The 15882-nt window shown below is 43.2% G+C and overlaps 1 long non-coding RNA gene across 1 annotated transcript; it reads right to left on the bottom strand.

Moving 5' to 3' along the window:
- Positions 1–4778: 4778 nt before the first annotated feature.
- Positions 4779–14986, bottom strand: LOC147653284 (uncharacterized). The gene is made up of 2 exons (XR_015287306.1): positions 14721–14986; positions 4779–8507 (listed from the first exon to the last, which is right to left on the bottom strand). It is a non-coding gene; the product is annotated as an uncharacterized LOC147653284 (long non-coding RNA).
- Positions 14987–15882: the final 896 nt, after the last annotated feature.

The raw sequence follows: 15882 nt of genomic DNA, 5'->3' as shown, positions 1-15882 counted from the left end.
TGTAAAGGCAGAAAACATGAATTAAAGATACAGGATCTAACTCTGAGTAAAGAATCTTTTCCAAAATCAGCAGGAGACAAATCTGAAATGTCTGAAAGGTTTCTTTTTCCATAAGATCCCTGAATTATCTGATGTCAACCACAACACCCTTAAACCTGCTTACTAAGGAACAGGACTGCATGTCCCAGATGCTTTGTCTTCCTCTTGAATGTGAGCAGAAACAGCCTAAGGACAGATCACACACAAGTGTGCAAAGAGGTTTCTTTCTCTCCAAAAAATAAGACACAGAACTGCATAACAAAATGGCAAAAACTGCTTCTTGACTGGAAGGTGGGTGTCTCCTTCCAGGGGCACAGGGGCCAGCCATTCCTCCCTAGGTTTGACAGAGATCTTTTACATTGCAGGTAAAGAGGCTTTTAAAAATTCACAGGGTGTAGACATTTTCAGTTCCTAACTCTCTTTTAAAAAAGAAAATACTTAGCTCTTTTTTTTTTTTATTAGAAAATACTAAAGATATAATCAGTACTTAATGTCTTTGGGAGGGCTTCAACCCATCATTCTTTATTTATTTACCACTAGCTCTACTTAGGAGCACCTTGAGGAAATCAATGGGTGCTGCATTTCATAGGGAACATTGAAAACTCAGTCATTCATGCTTTTTAAAACAAACCTGGGAAGTATTTTGGTTCCTTAAGGTGACCAAGGAACCTAAGTGGAAGCCTATTTCCATTAACACTTAAATTATTGGTAGGGAAACCAGCTGGAATATTTTTCACAGCACTCATCTATTGGATCCCTGGCTTTTCTCTTCCCCTTTATGGTACGAGGTCGTTTTGGGCAAAATGGATAGTGAAGCTTAATAAACACTACTCTCCATTGACTCTGCTTTGTGCAAAGGAGCTGGCAAGAATTAAAGTCCTTAATGGATATTTAATGGTGGATGAAATGAGCTTTCTCCTTATTAGCACAGTGGCTTATTAGAGGCTGGTCACCCTCGGTAAAGTGCTTGCCTGCCTCACCTCCCAGGCTCCTGCTGGAAAACCCAGCTCCCAGGGATTAACTCAGATTCCCTCACTGAGCACTCTTACAGGAAAACTTCTTGCAGGAGAACCACAGGCATTGTCTTCCTGAGATTTGGGTGTAATTTCCCATTCCACTGAGATTATCACATTCTCCCCTTTGATGTCTCTTTATAGGGAGTCTTTGATGACAACCCCTGCTCCACTGCCACGAGTCAAAGGTTAAAAAAAATGGTTCTTGGGGTTCTTTGCATTTTCCTGCTCTGTCATTACGTCACACATATAATGCTGAATTTTTAAGGTGGCTTTTCCTGACCAGAATGCAACTATGACATTTTTGGGTCCCCCTTGGCTTGAGGCTGAGGTGAAGGAGATCAGAATGGGACACAGAGTTCTTCTAAATTTCGGTGTTAATTGGAATTTCAGTGCTGTCGATTTTTGCAAGAAATGGAGGCAGTGACTGATTTATAAGGAAAATCCTTGGAGAAAGAAAGGTCTGAACCACAGAATGGTTTGGGTTGAAAGGAACCTTACAGATCCTCTAGCTACAAACCCTCTGCCCTGGGCAGGGATGCTTTCCACTAGACAAGATTGTTCCAAACCTCATCAAACCTGGCCTTGAACACTTCCAGGGAATCTGCAAGATTGTTGTGACACACAGGGGGAATGAGCTACTGCTATGGAAATTCCTACTCATGTGTGCACATTTTCAAAGCAGTGGATGGCCAAGACCATCTCCATCAGGTAGAGAAGAGGTGTCTGGCTGTGAAGCCAGCAGGACTTCATGGATCTGGATCCTGTTTCCAGCTCTACTCCACGTTTTCTCTGCATGTGCTCACTGCTGGACCAGCCACCCGACTTTCCATGGCTCACAGCTGTCCTGGCCAAGTCCTTTTATCAGCTTCTACAAAGCTGCATCTAATCTGCACTCAAATACTTGCAGATTTTCTCCCTTGTTTGACAGAGGTAAAATATTATTAACTGCGAGGGGTTTGGCAACTGCAGTGCAGGCTGACATACAATATCTGAGTAGCAATTCACATAAAATAAGGTAGCTAGAGATTAGTGTATATGGCTGCATGAATACAGTCACAGGTCCTTATTTGAGGGTTTAAATACAAGATGTGAAAAATCATATTTTTGCCAGCTTGGAAAATTCCTTCTTATGCATTGTGCAAACCTGGGGGGAATTTTTTTAACGCTACCTGCTGTAAGTGGAATTTCAGCCATGGGTTTCAGTCCATCTGGATTTTTTTTTGTCAGTTTTTTTCACTGGAGACAAAAAGTTGTTGTAAAAGATATGTACATGATCTTGGGCAGTGGCCTGTGCTGCACACTCAGCAGAAATGGTTGTAGCTATGGCATAGATCACAGCTCGGAGCCAGTGAGAGACTCTGAGTAAGCCCTGTGAAAGGTGCCAATAATTTTCTTCCTTCAAACTGAAATTTCTGCAGCAGCCTTGGCATAGAAATTATTAAATCCATGCAAAAAGCAAAATGTTTGTTAAACAAATTACCTAAGGAGAATATTGGAAATTTTCTGTCTCTCATTTTTAAGTGACAAGCCTGACAGAGACACCCAACAGCTTCTCTCATTTTAGAAAGGTAGCCTGGTTTATAAGTAATTGATCTGTGTTAACAAGTCCAAGCTTGGGAGGACTTCAGGAAGGTGTTTGTTTGCCATCATCACCTGGACCCCAGGGTATGAAGACCTTTTTCTGCAGTGAGACACAGAATGTGTTGTGTTCCCTGTCTGCCTCCCTCTCTCCCTGTGCTTGCAGTACTGAGGCTGGAGCAGGCAGGGGCAAGGTCTGGTCACCCCACATACAAGGCACAATTTTTGCTTAAAATGCCCAGAATGTAATTATTTTGCTGAATATCAAGGATTTAATTTTTTTCCTTTTTTTAACTCATCCCAGAACTGGGATTATTATTATTATTTTAAGTGAGACGACAGAGACATGAAGTGATGATAAAGGCAGCAGAGGAAAGCAGGAATGGAGCTGGTGGGAAGAGTGGCTCTGGCTGGTGGATTTGAGGAGGGTCTCCCTTGAGTCCAAGAGTGACAAGAATGGGAACCTTGGAAGTGGACTGCAATGTTAGCTGAGACTCTGGAAGAGCCAAACACTCAGAAGGGTGGGGAGGAGTGAGCACTGTTGGGTGTTGGTGGAAGGGACCTCAGTGGGAAGTGGGCATCTTTGTAAAGTTTCCAGGGAAGTTGCAGCAGCCTTTGGGCCGTAAGGGGATGGTTGTAGAGGATTTGTGTGTTTTGAGCAGAAGGAAAAGGCTGAGAACCAGGAAAAAGCCATGGGGGAGGAAGCCACAGGCTTTGGGTAATACATATGCCCATAGTGCAAGGTGGCTGTGGTTTATTTACCTTGGAAAGGCTCCCAGCACTTTTCCCTACTGAGAAAGTTAAACACCATGAGTGGTAAGTACGGAGCTTCAGGAGACACAGGGATTATCAGGAGCGGCTAAGTTAATGCTTGGCTCTTCCCCCTCCTCAGGCTGATGGAGCTCTTCCCACCCCATGTCTGCCTCTGCATTCCCTCTGCCAGAGGCAATGGAGGGGAAAATATTGTGAGTATGAGGTCAAGGTAGGAGCTACTCCATCCATCCATCCTCCAGCCTTCCCTGAGCCTCTCGATGGAGCTGCCAGGGGGTCACCTGCCCCTGAAGGATCCCCCTGTGGCGATGGAGAGCAGATCCCTCGCTGCCACATCAAAGTCTGTTTGCTCATTTCAAAAGGCTCTGGGCTCAATACGGAGCTATACAACACCTAGGTGTTGTCTGGCAACTTCCTCCTGCTGTGACAGGGTGACAGTGGGTTTGGACTTTCATCTCCAGGCATTCCTTTGTCTCCTGGATGAATTGGGAGCTGGTCTGAATCAACAGGAGAGTCCCCAGTCGGAAAGATGCTCCAAGGCGCTGCATTTCCATTCTCTACATACTTTCTGTGATGTGGGGCTGCATGCAAAATCTCCCAGTCTGTGTAATAGAGATGCTCAGTCCTGTCCTGTGTTCCTGACATAAATTTCCATTTCTCATATTCTGCTATGCCACACTCTAGTGAAGCACTTTTTTATTTTTATTTTTTTAAAAAAAATATTTCTCAGCAAATCATTGTGAAGCTCTAAAAACAAGTAGAAATATCCCAGTTTTGACCTCTCGATCAGCACATATGAGAAGGCCATCCACCATGACTACTGGAGTTCATAAATGGCCTTGTGAGACCGCTGGAGAAAACTCCCTGAAATTCTATTAATTTCTTAATTTAACACTGTTATTTTCTTCTCTGTCATATGAAAGATGATTAAATGAAGGTCACCTAAGGTCGAAATATCTATTCAGCAGTTTTTAGCCCATTTCCACACACATGCTCTGTGAGCAGGGGTTATAAACATGACACCAATTTCAACTGCATACACTGATGCCTAAGAAATAATGAGCTGATTTATGAGGGCTGTACATTGGGCTGGAACACATTTATTTGGTTATGGACTCCTCAGGAAGATCAGTGCCCCTAGTGCACTGTATACTTTGGAAATGTGCAACATTGCAGGGCATCTGCAGTAATGCAGCATTATAATGTTACTGTAATGTAGTTCCCCTTTTGTGATGTCTTATTAATCAATCCTTTCAGTGATGTAACTCTGCTTATTTATGAACAGGAGATCCACAGTTTAGGAATAGCTCTTGTTTTACTGGAGGTTTTTTGCCACTTTCATTTGTAAAAGCTGCAGAACCAAAGGAGCAGCTCTTTGGAATAAAACAGGTATTTTCTTTATTAATAATTCAAACTATTAGATTTATTTTGATATATAGCCTTTGAAGAACAAACAATAGGGCTATGTAAATAACCTTCTAGTTTATGGAGGGTACATTTTCACCTTATATTAGTTCTCTTAGCTGCAGAGTTTTAATTTATCACAGCACAGGATCTGCACAGATATTTCTGAATTCATAAAACAAAAATAAGCCCTGCAAAACTAAGCTGAAGTTTGGAAATGTATTTTCTTCTAAGCTCTCTAGCATTTTTATTGTGGGCAGAATATACAAAATGTAATCTTTATACATTTAAAATGCCATGTTTTTTTAAAAATTAAAAGGCATCAGAAAAAAAACAAACAAGGAGGGATGAGAAAGGGAGAAACATGCTAAAATTTTACAGCAAAATTTCAAAAATGCTTCAAGTATGAACGAGCCCATTAAAGGTGAGCCTCCCCTGGTCGAGATGAAAAAGGGCTGCAATTCTTAGATAGAAAAAAACAAGCAGGGAAAATGAGCTTTAAGAAATAATTAATAATAAATAAATGAATGGATAAATAAATAAGTTCCGAAATCTTAGCAGATTTATCCCGCTGAGATGCAATGTGTCATTTTGCCTTCAGCGTTTCAGAATTCACCTCGGTAATTATGGATTGCATTCAGTATTTAAACCCCTCATTTAAAAAAATAAAAAAATAAGAAAAATAAAAAAATCCAGCAAATAATTGGCTGATGGAGCAGTTGACTATCTGAGAGTACGTAATTAGCCCCTTCCCTCAGCAACTGCTACCAGCTCCTGTCAGAGACAGGGGTGAGGAGAAGGTGCTTCAAAGGCTTGTTCTTATGCTTCACGGATTTTATAATAGATTGAAAAAAAAATAGAAAATGATGATATTATTAATACCATCATGTCCCTGGAGAAAGGACTGAAGAGCTCTGCCACCAATCCTCCTGTGCTGACAGCTTAAAATGGTCCTTTTTAAGTGTAGATCATAATTAATAAAAATGACAAGAAAACACCGTGTCTGAGCCTTCCCATTGAAAAGTGGAAGTAATTGTGTCCCAGTAGCCCTGTGTAGTGCTGTGGAGGTGTTGGGCACAGGAGGAAAGCCCAGAAAGTGTCCCTGTCACATCCCTTCCGATCCCAGCGATGCTCCCGCTGCGAATGCCAGCAGTGGATTTGGCTCGCTGGTTTTCACTCAGTGAAAGTCAGGAGCAATTATCACCCATGAAGACAAAGGGATGTTGATTAATATAAAAGAAAATTGTAAGTGTTCTCTCTGGTAATTTACTTTCAGAGAGGTTGGGATGCAAGGAGACCCAGCAGGAAGGGGAAGAGCTGGCGCTCCCTGCTCGGAAATCCGTCACAATGTTTGACACCTCTACCTTTTTCTGCCGGCTTCAGTAGTTTTTCCAAGTTCATCTACATTCCAAGCACTAGTCTGGGTGAACAACAGTAATAAGAGAGAGGGCTAAGCTAGGAGAGATCATGCTGAGGCTCAGATTACTTGTTTCTCCTCCAGCAAGGATTTAATGCACAAAACAGTCCAAAACTGGGCTGCCCAAGAAAAAAAACTAACGCTGTTGCCATGTATTTAACACAGATTTTGGCAGAATGCATACTAAACCAATGTTTAATACTATTGTAAACCCTGCACTGAGTTGTTCATTACTCAGCTGTGATGTGCTTTCCCCTCTGAAATGTTTCACTGGGTGCTTTCTATCACTGCCACCAGTGCTGGATTCCTGCTGGATGACAAGATCCCTCTCCAGAGACAGGGATGCTGCAGCTCAGGTATCTAATTGCTCTTGATTGAGATGTATCCCACTAACACACCAAAACCCCAAAAACCAACAAAAACCCAACAACACCCCCCAGAAAAACAAAAAAAACCAACCCCTCACAAAAAATCATACCAACAGAGTTTTTCTTTTGTGTCCTTGCTCCCATCATGCAATGCAAAACAACACAATATTTATACAATAAAATATTTAATATCCACCATGGTTATGGTTTTGTTGTGCTTCCTGCTTCAAAACAGTATTACTTCATGAAAAAGAAATTCCAGTGGGCTCTCCTGGGAGTTGACTCAGGTGAGGAGTGGATTGCTGAGGTTTTTCCAGTCAAAGTACCATATATAGGTAACCCAGAACTGTCGTTTCATTTCTGACTCTAAGGCTGACATTTCTCAAGCCTTGCCTCAAACCAAACACAGAGATGACCCAGGGAGTGTGATCCTGAATGTTTTTCCCTCTGTTTTCTACGAGGCATGTCTCAAAATTAAAATGTCAGTCTATTAGTAATCATGGGTGTGTTCTTGCCAAGAGGGAATAATGGGATAAGTGCTTGGCACCTTCAGGGCTGCTGGACACGCTTGAAGAGGTGGATGTGGAGATGCACCCTCACCTCCTGACCTCACCCTGGTCATTCCCTGACTTGAGGGAACAAAGAAGAAGCTGGGAAGTCTGGTTCTGCCAGGTGCCTGCCCTCTCAGAGGCTCTCTGCTGCTGTTAGGAGATGGGCAGGGACGTGATTTGGGGTCCAGTGGCTTCCCCACCCCTGCAGAGGGAAGGACGTGCCCAAGCCCAACCCTGGACGCTCCCCACTCCAGATGTCCCAGGAACTGCTTCTGCCCAGTGTTTCTATTTAAAAGACATTTCCAACAAGCTTAGCATTGCCAAGATAAAACTAGTTACAGGATTTTTCTCCATTCACGCCCACACAAAATCTTTTCATTTGGAGGTCATTGCAGGGATTTAATGGTGCTCAATGGGTTTTTTTTCATGAATGTGGAACCAATCTGATCTCAGGGCTTACTTATGTGTTGCTGGGACATCTCATCATGTGGCACTGAGATAAGTTTGGCGTCAGCAAAACCAGGGGATTTCTATTCTGTCAGAGAACCCATTTTCCTTTCTTCTTTTGTTTCCCATAAAATCCTGTTAGGGCAGAGCCGAGTTCTTTAAGCAGGCTGCAAATTCATTGAATCAACACTGTTTGTGCTCAGCTTTTCTTCCTCACACTCCATTAGGAGGTGAAAGACTTGCCGCAGAAAATCTGGCGCATGGCAAGACAGCAGAACATTGAGATTTTATAACCAAAACTAATCTGTGGACGTTAACTCGTGAGGATCTTTGAAATTTATTGAATGGGAAGCTGTGTTGAAGCCAGCATAGAGCTGATATCAAAGCACAAGGATTGTTTTGCACATAATCTCTAACTTGTGTCAAATCATTTCATTACACACATATATATAAAATAACTGTTTTATCCTTCAGTCCAATAGCAGCTGTTACCTAGAAGATCCACGAGATCCACTCTGAAGACCAAGCTGCATCATGGCACTGATGATGTGTGATCTCCAGTGATATTCTACCGTGTCTACATGCAGAATTGACCAAATGCTCCATCTTCCAAACGAGATGCTGTTGTAGATTCAGCTGATTTTCTCTAAGAGCTTTTATCACAGAAAGAACTGTTTCAGCAGGTTCACCCTATAACCAGCATGGCCTTGTTCCTCCACAACACTTTTTCCCATGCAAGCGTCTTTATAAGCAATTTGGAAATGTCTCCCATTAGCTGACAATAAAAAACAATCATCTGTGGCAACTCTGACTGCTCAGGTAATGTCTGACTGCTCCACCTGTATAAAAAATGTTGTCCAGATCTCCTGAAGATACACAGAGCTTGTGAGCCCAGGCTGTAATGGCAAATCATTGGCTGTATAAAGGAGACAAAAGAAAATATTTTTTTTTAAAAGTCCAGTTCTATGAGGAAAAAAAAATCAAGAAAGGGGTTTATATTTTTATTTTTTTTGCTCTCTGGTCTCTGAGGTGTGACCTGCCTTTCTCCTGGGGGGAGATGCCTTGTGGGGATACCTCGTGCTGCTGTGGGAGACCATGAGCACAAGGGTCTCTGCATGATATATTCAGTATTTTTTCCTTTTTCCCTATTTTTACCAGTTAATCTAAGGGCATTGTTTCACAGGACAACCCAGAGAATTCTCACCAGTTTTACCATAGTCCCCAGAGCTTTTAAGAGGTGAAACAGAGTTTATTGCTTGAATCACAGAAGTTATATGTCACTGTTATGCAACTGTATCAATCACCTCCTTTCAAAGACTCTCAAGAGAAAAATTGAAGCCGTCATCCTCATTAATGAGGTAAATGCCCTCGGGACAACTGGTGGTTGAAATATGGTGTGTTATTTGTCCTGCCTCCTCTGGACATTGTGTTTCACTGTGCTGATGTGCATTGTAGATACAAACAAACACAATCAGAGGCAACCTCATGCTATAACTTCTCAAACTGCTTAAAAATAAAGCTCTCCCATTTGAGGAAAGCTTTTAATTGCTCTGGAATCCATCTATCACTTGCTCCATCCACCAGTCCTGAGCCGTCAAACATTTTGAATTACTTTGTCTATATGCCCTGGGACTTTATAAGAGAAAAAAACTCTAAGTTTGTTATCATTACGTAAGATTTTGACACCATTTAATGCCTGTTTTTCTCTCCTTGTCATTTAAACCTTTACCTAAGAGCTGCCTCAGGTCTGTACTTCATAAGTTTCATAAGTCTTGAAGCGTTTTTACAGGAATAATAAATTCATGTGTCAAATACAAATACCCAGGTTTAACAAATTCAATCTCTCTAATATGAGGAAAAGGAGAAAAGAAGGGGAGAAATAAAAACAGAACACCCAACCTGAACATTTTCCTTGTGAGAGGCATCCACCACCAGCACTCAGGTGAAAAGGTGATTATCTCCACCTAACACTATGGTAGAATCCAGCCCTCATATCAACATTTAAAAACTAGCAATGAACAAATCTCTCTGCTTAATGACTCATATGCAATTTGAAATGGAAATAGAATAATATGTTTGAAGTCTGTATTATGCATTTAAATAGATTAAAGAGAGACTAAACAATTAGCGATAATATGTGTGTGCATTAATGCAGGAGAGAATCAAGTCTTTCAAGTCTTTTAGATTGCTGAGAGGCCTCCCTGGTTTAAAACTGGGAGGAGAGCTGGCTCACTAAAGGATTAAAACACATTATCCTACAGGGTAAATTCATATTCCTAATGCACCAGGATATTTTTGATCCTCAGATGAAAGTTTTGCAGGCTGAGATAAGTAGATTGTTTTGGATATCTGAAGAATCAAAAGAGATTTGTCCTCCAAGAGAACAGAAGATGAGGCAGGGGGATGTCCTGATTAACACCAGAGGCAGTGCCTCACTCTAATACAGGCGGTGGTGGCGATGTCAGGGATGGGGCAGGCGTCTGCAGGTTGCTGGAGCTGCAGTAACTCTGGGGCACACAACTGGGATGTGTGGGATGGCTTCTTCCCACCCTGAAGTGGTGGCAGGAACGGGCTTTGCTTGGCTTGCATCAGAGAAGTCCTGACTGAAGCAATATGGTAATTATTTACTGCACAGAGCTTTTCAGCTAGTGTTCTGCTATAAATATTTAGTTGTAACACTGCGATTCTTTCCCTGGCTACAGCGCTGCAAACTGTAGTTAAATCTTTTGTTATTGTATTTCCCCTCTCTTGAGAGCTGCCCAGAATAACTCAAAGCAAGCCTTTGCGAAGAAATGCTTGTTCCACTACCTAAGAGGAATACTGCAACATTTATGCTGAGTGGATGAGGAAGCCAGGCTCTGAAAATCAAGCTGTAGGTTGTAGACATGAGAAAACACACACTTTTCAGCTTTGGGAAGTGAGTAAATTAAACCTTGCAAAGGTCTGACCTTTCTCAAACTGCAAATTATACACCAAAAAGAGCCTCATTTTAAGAACTCTGCAGTCCAGATCAATATTTTTAAAATGTCTGCACCCATACTTCAGTGAAATGACTCTGCAGTGTGTGCCAGGGCAGACCCCTGTGGTGCACTAGGAGTTTAGCTGAGGAGATGTTGGTGCTGGAAAACTTGGGAGAGCTGGATTGCTTGGGAGGGTGGCTAAGCAACAGCTTGGTTTCTGGAGTTGCCATGTCATACAGCGAGTGGATTTTCCCTCCAGAAGATTTTTAGGTAGTGGGATCAAGCCAGCTCTGGCTAACTGGTAATGAACCCTGCTCAACAGTGTTAAAACCTGGAGAACTGTTTCCAAAAATAGGACAGGTTTCAGAGGGTGAGGAAGCACAGCTGCTATAAAGGAGGGCAAACACCCAAAGAAGGAGCCTTTCCCATGTGTTAATTTAAAACCCTTCTGTAAATGGATGATAATTTCTACATTAAATATACATGTACACACTGTTAATCTGTTTGATAAATATTTCAGTGCTATAATGCTGTTGAAAAAAAAAACAGGGCACTAAGCATGGATTTGGTAGTGCACTGTATATTGTATACACCTTTATGTCTCTGTACACAGCAAGCCATCTTTCTTTTTTATTTTTATTTTTATTTTAATTTTCATTTTTTTAAATAAGGAAAACTGAAGGGCAAGTTCAGGTTGGATGGGACCTTGAGCATCCTGGTCGCATAGAAAGTGTCCCTGCCCATTGCAGAGGGGTTGCAGTGAGATGATTTTTTAAGGCCCCTTCCAACACAAACCGTTCTGGTGACAAAGGCAAAATTGAATTTTTCTTCTAATGGTTTGGGGCAGGGCAAGAGTAATCATGATGCAAATCAGGCTTTATGTCCTTCATCAGACATCTTTTTGCTTGTGGGAGAGCTCGTTCTACTGAGGAAATAAATAATCAGATTAGAGGATGAGGGCACTGTCAATATCAGCCTACGTTTTTAAACCCAATTGAGCTACAGTCCTCTTTCAATGGAGAGGTTTATTGGAAAGCGGCTTTCTGAGGATGGGGATCGCTGTTTATTGAAGTGTCTTGCTCAGAAGGAGGGTTACATAAACCAGGGCAGGTTCCAGAAGACTTTTAAGGACATGTAATAGCTCTGCTCTCCCCCTGGCACAAAGAGATTTACCTCTTGTCCTAGACATGCCAGATTTCGAGTGGCGGCAGTCAGAGATTTTGTGCCAGAATTTAGTCAGGCCTGTAAACACCCAGCCTTCAAAGAACTGCCTGAAACAGATAGTGTTGGACCAGGCATGTTTTGACATCAGAGACCTGACCCTAGGTGCTGTTTGCAGATGGAGGATGTTGACCTTTTGATGAAGAGCTTTGATATTGAGTCCATGAAAAGCAACATCCCCTCCTTTTAGATCTGTCCCAAATCTAGTGCTTGGCTTTAGTTCTCACTGAACAAAACTGCATCCGAAAAAGCAGAGAAAGGGCAAGGTCCTCCTATGAAGGGAACCTTGATTTATGATTATGTTCACAAATTAAAATTTTGAGTGATTCAGGCATGTTGCCATTTCTCTGTGAGGACTCTAATCACAAGGGGTTTGTGAAACCTGAATGTTTCACGGATTGCACGATGAGTTATTATCAGTCCAACGGTTCCGATCAGAAATTGTAATTTACAATCAGAGCTCTCTGTTCCTTCTTCAGATGCTTCAATCACCCAGGTGGGACAGAAACCACACAAGAGGTCAATGGCTAATCACAGAGCCACCTCTGAGGCAATCCTTTGTCACTCGAGCGTTATTCATCCAAACCGTTCCGAGCATATTTATTAAAGAATACATGCTATCATGATCAGCTCGGTAATGACTCCCTTCCAGTCTGGATAATTTTCAGAAGAAGGGGAAAGGACAGTAGAAGAATCATAATTGCAACATGATGAGAATACCTCCCACCTTCCCCTCCCTCGCCACTACAGGAGCTCCAAGGGGTAATTGGATATTCATGCAGGAATAGGCTGAGCAGCTAAATCACTCCACACAGCAGCAGAACGCTCTGTCTTTTGTTCACAGCAAACTTGAGGTGACTGTTGCAAAGGCAATCATTTCCAAAAATGCCTTTTATTTTCTGAAAAGGCATCACAGTTACTGAGCTGCTTCAGAGACAGTGAAAAAAAAAGATTATCTGTACAGGTTGTGCCAGTTTAAGGAGTATTTGTCCATGCACAGCATTAGGAAAGCTAAATTATGGAGAAGAAACAAGTGACAAGAGACACATGGAACTGGAAGTTACCTCTGCCATTATCATCAGTATGAACTTTGGGGCCATTCTGTTGCCACAGGACTTAGCAGACCCTCTTGAACACACAAGTTACTAAGAAGACTGAGCAATTACTCCAAAGATTACACGGCTTTTCTCTCAGCCCTTTATTTATGAATGCATTTTTGACTCAAAAAGTTGGCTGTTTCTTTTGTAGAACGTCAAATGTTTAAGCGGATCCCATTGTATGTGGTATGTTGAGAATACTGCAAATATTTATTTCAGTAGTAAATTATAATTTCCTGGTTTTCCACAGTGATGAAGGGAAAATGCACATCAATTTTACAACATTGTTGTCATGGTACCAGGATTATTTTTGTTGTCTCTGCCTGCATTTCCTTTTTTTTTTTTTTTATGTATTGCAGGTTTTGTGTGGTCATTCCCAGAATTTTCTACCATGCCTATTTTTCTTCCTGGAAAACACCTCTACTTCAGTGCATGGAGTTGTATGACAGTATCCTGAATCTAGGATCTGATCAGCAACACGAACAAGTATTTTCCATGACCAGTAATAGGTAGAAATAATGTGCACTAAAAATGCACCAAAGAAAATTAGCTGAAGCAACAAAGCTGGAGAGAAGAAAAGGGTAAATTGGGCAAGATGCTTGTGTCTGTGTGTCCCTCCTTTCCTCTTCATGTCTGACAACCCTGAAAAATTTGTTTCTGCCTCTAAGCACCAGCCAGGTACAGACCGAGCAGGAACAGGATGAAGTACGCAGCTCCCGGCAGCAATTCTGAACCTCGAGCTGAAATGACAACTGCAAAAGGACCAGCAGGGAAGTGCAATTTCTCCAGGAGATTCCCTGTCATCCCTGTTAATGAATGTCCCCGTGGCACTGGGCAGGAGCTGAAGCTCCCAGGCCATTTGGACAAGCCGTGCCAGAGATTAGGAGGCTGTAATCCGCAATCCGGGACTGGAAAACATTCAAGGAGGGTAGACAAAAAAAAAGACAAAAACAAACCCAAAAACACAAAGGAAAAAAAAAAATGTTGGAAGACAAGAGAAAAGCCAAACCACACATCTGTAAGAGGTAACAAGAAACACGTGAAAATGAAAACCACCTCCATGTATGTCAATATTTGCCATCCCCAGCAGTATGACCCGCAGAATAAAGGCGACGGGTTCCCCGCTGCCTAGTGACAGAAAGGAAAACAAACACTTCCTACAGCCCCAGCCCGGCTGCAGGGCCCGCCAGTAATCTCGTATTTATGTATTCGGCTCCGAGGATCACCTCGGCTCCAGAAACGCCTGGCATTTCGGCAGAACAAGCCCCTCTTTGGGGGGCTCACAATGGGCGGGCGGCAGGCGCGGGCTCCCCGCTGCGGCCTGCAGGAAGGGCCGCCGCTCCCTCCCCGCCTCCGCCGGGGAATTGCTGCTCATTCCTGGCAACAAAGGAGCACAGCACACGTGTCCCCACCTTTTTCTGCCCTGCCTCGGAGTATTTAGGGATTACCGTGAGATCCCACGCTGGGGGGTGGGGTGAGGGGGGGCGATGACTTCTGGCCTTCATTCTCTTATTAAAAAAAAAATAAAATACGGGTTTGCAGGATCATTCCCAGGCAATTAGTCAAATCAGTGACGCAGTTGTCATTAGATGAGAACATAACACGAAATCTGACTGCTTTTCACGTTGTCTCAGCCCTCAGAAAGCACAACTGCTCGATGGGAATGGTCCAGGAGGGTGAGGGCTGCTGGTGCCTCACACCGGCCCCAATCCCCCCCACCCCACAGAGCCTCCCTTCCCTGCCTCACGAGAAATGAGAAATAATCATCATGCCACGGGCAGCTCAGACAGCGCGAGTCACCCGTGTCTTTCCTTGGAAAAGATCAGGTTTTGGCTCGTGTGGCTCCCTAACCTGTCTCGAAGCTGGCCGTGGGAGCTGAAGGGATGCAGGGCCGAGGGGCAGAGGAGAGCAGGAGCGTCCCCGCCTTGTCCCTGGCCTCAGCGTGGCGGCAATGTGGCAGTGAGGGATGCTGGAAGAAAAGCGATGTCCCCAGGGTTAGAGAGGGCGTTTAGCCTAACTTTTCATTTGGCATCGCACACAGGTATTCTTGCCCCTGAGTCATTTATTCCTCCCGCTGTCTGGGTGTAGGACACCTCGGCAAGGTGCTGTCCTGGGAGGACTGCGCTGCTGGTCCTGTCCCCCTCTAAGAGGAAGGGGGGATGTGTGGGAAGATGGATTCATTTGCAAATGTAAATAGTGGCTGTCAGAGAGGGCAAGGGATTAGCTTTACATAAGAAGAGAGAGGTGGCACTGCATGCTGTCAGGCTCATTAGGGAAGCAGGAGCCGTGTAGCTGGGCTATTTGGTAATGATCTACCCACTCCAGCCTTCCTTTGTTTCTTTAACAACCCCTCCAGCTCAGGCCAGGCTCTCCGGGCTCCCACAATCTCTCTTTAAAATACTACAGGCCTGAAACATTTTAAGACAGGTCAAGAAATCTAATGCACACGCAGAAAGTGTCTGTACAAGCTGTATTATTTTTACAGTTAACCTACATCGTTGTCAAGCCACTTAAACGTGGAAAAGTAAATACAAGTGGGAATGGTGCTTACCATGAGCACATCACAGCCAGCATCCACCAAAAGTCACCCAGTGATGGATGCACTGACACATAGATTAGATTTAGATTGGATATTAGGAAAAAAATTCTTCTCAGAGATGGTTGTCAGGTACTGGAACAGACTGCCCAGAGAAGTGATGGAGTCGCTGTCCCTGGAGGGATTTAAAAGACACTTGGGGACTTGGTTTAGTGGTGGACTTGGCAGTGCCAGACTTGGTTATTTTGGAGATCTTTTCCAGCCTAAATGGTTCCCTGACTCTAAAACCTCTCACCTGGGTCCAAGCTCAGGCCTGTAGGAGAAGAGTGGATTTTAGCAGGATCAACATTCGGACTATGCTCAGTGCACAGCCATCTGACAGAACACAAAATATCCAGTGTGGAGGTGCAGCTGAAGGTGGCAGAGTGCAGGTGGAGAAGAATGGAGAGCATGAGGTCAGCAAAAGCTAAATTACCT

Source organism: Cyanistes caeruleus, chromosome 5, assembly GCF_971803275.1.
Source record: "Cyanistes caeruleus chromosome 5, bCyaCae1.hap1.1, whole genome shotgun sequence".
In the NCBI taxonomy this organism is placed as follows: Eukaryota; Metazoa; Chordata; class Aves; order Passeriformes; family Paridae; genus Cyanistes; species Cyanistes caeruleus.
The sequence above is the reverse complement of the archived record's forward strand: the minus strand, read 5'-3'. Positions and strand labels throughout refer to the sequence as shown.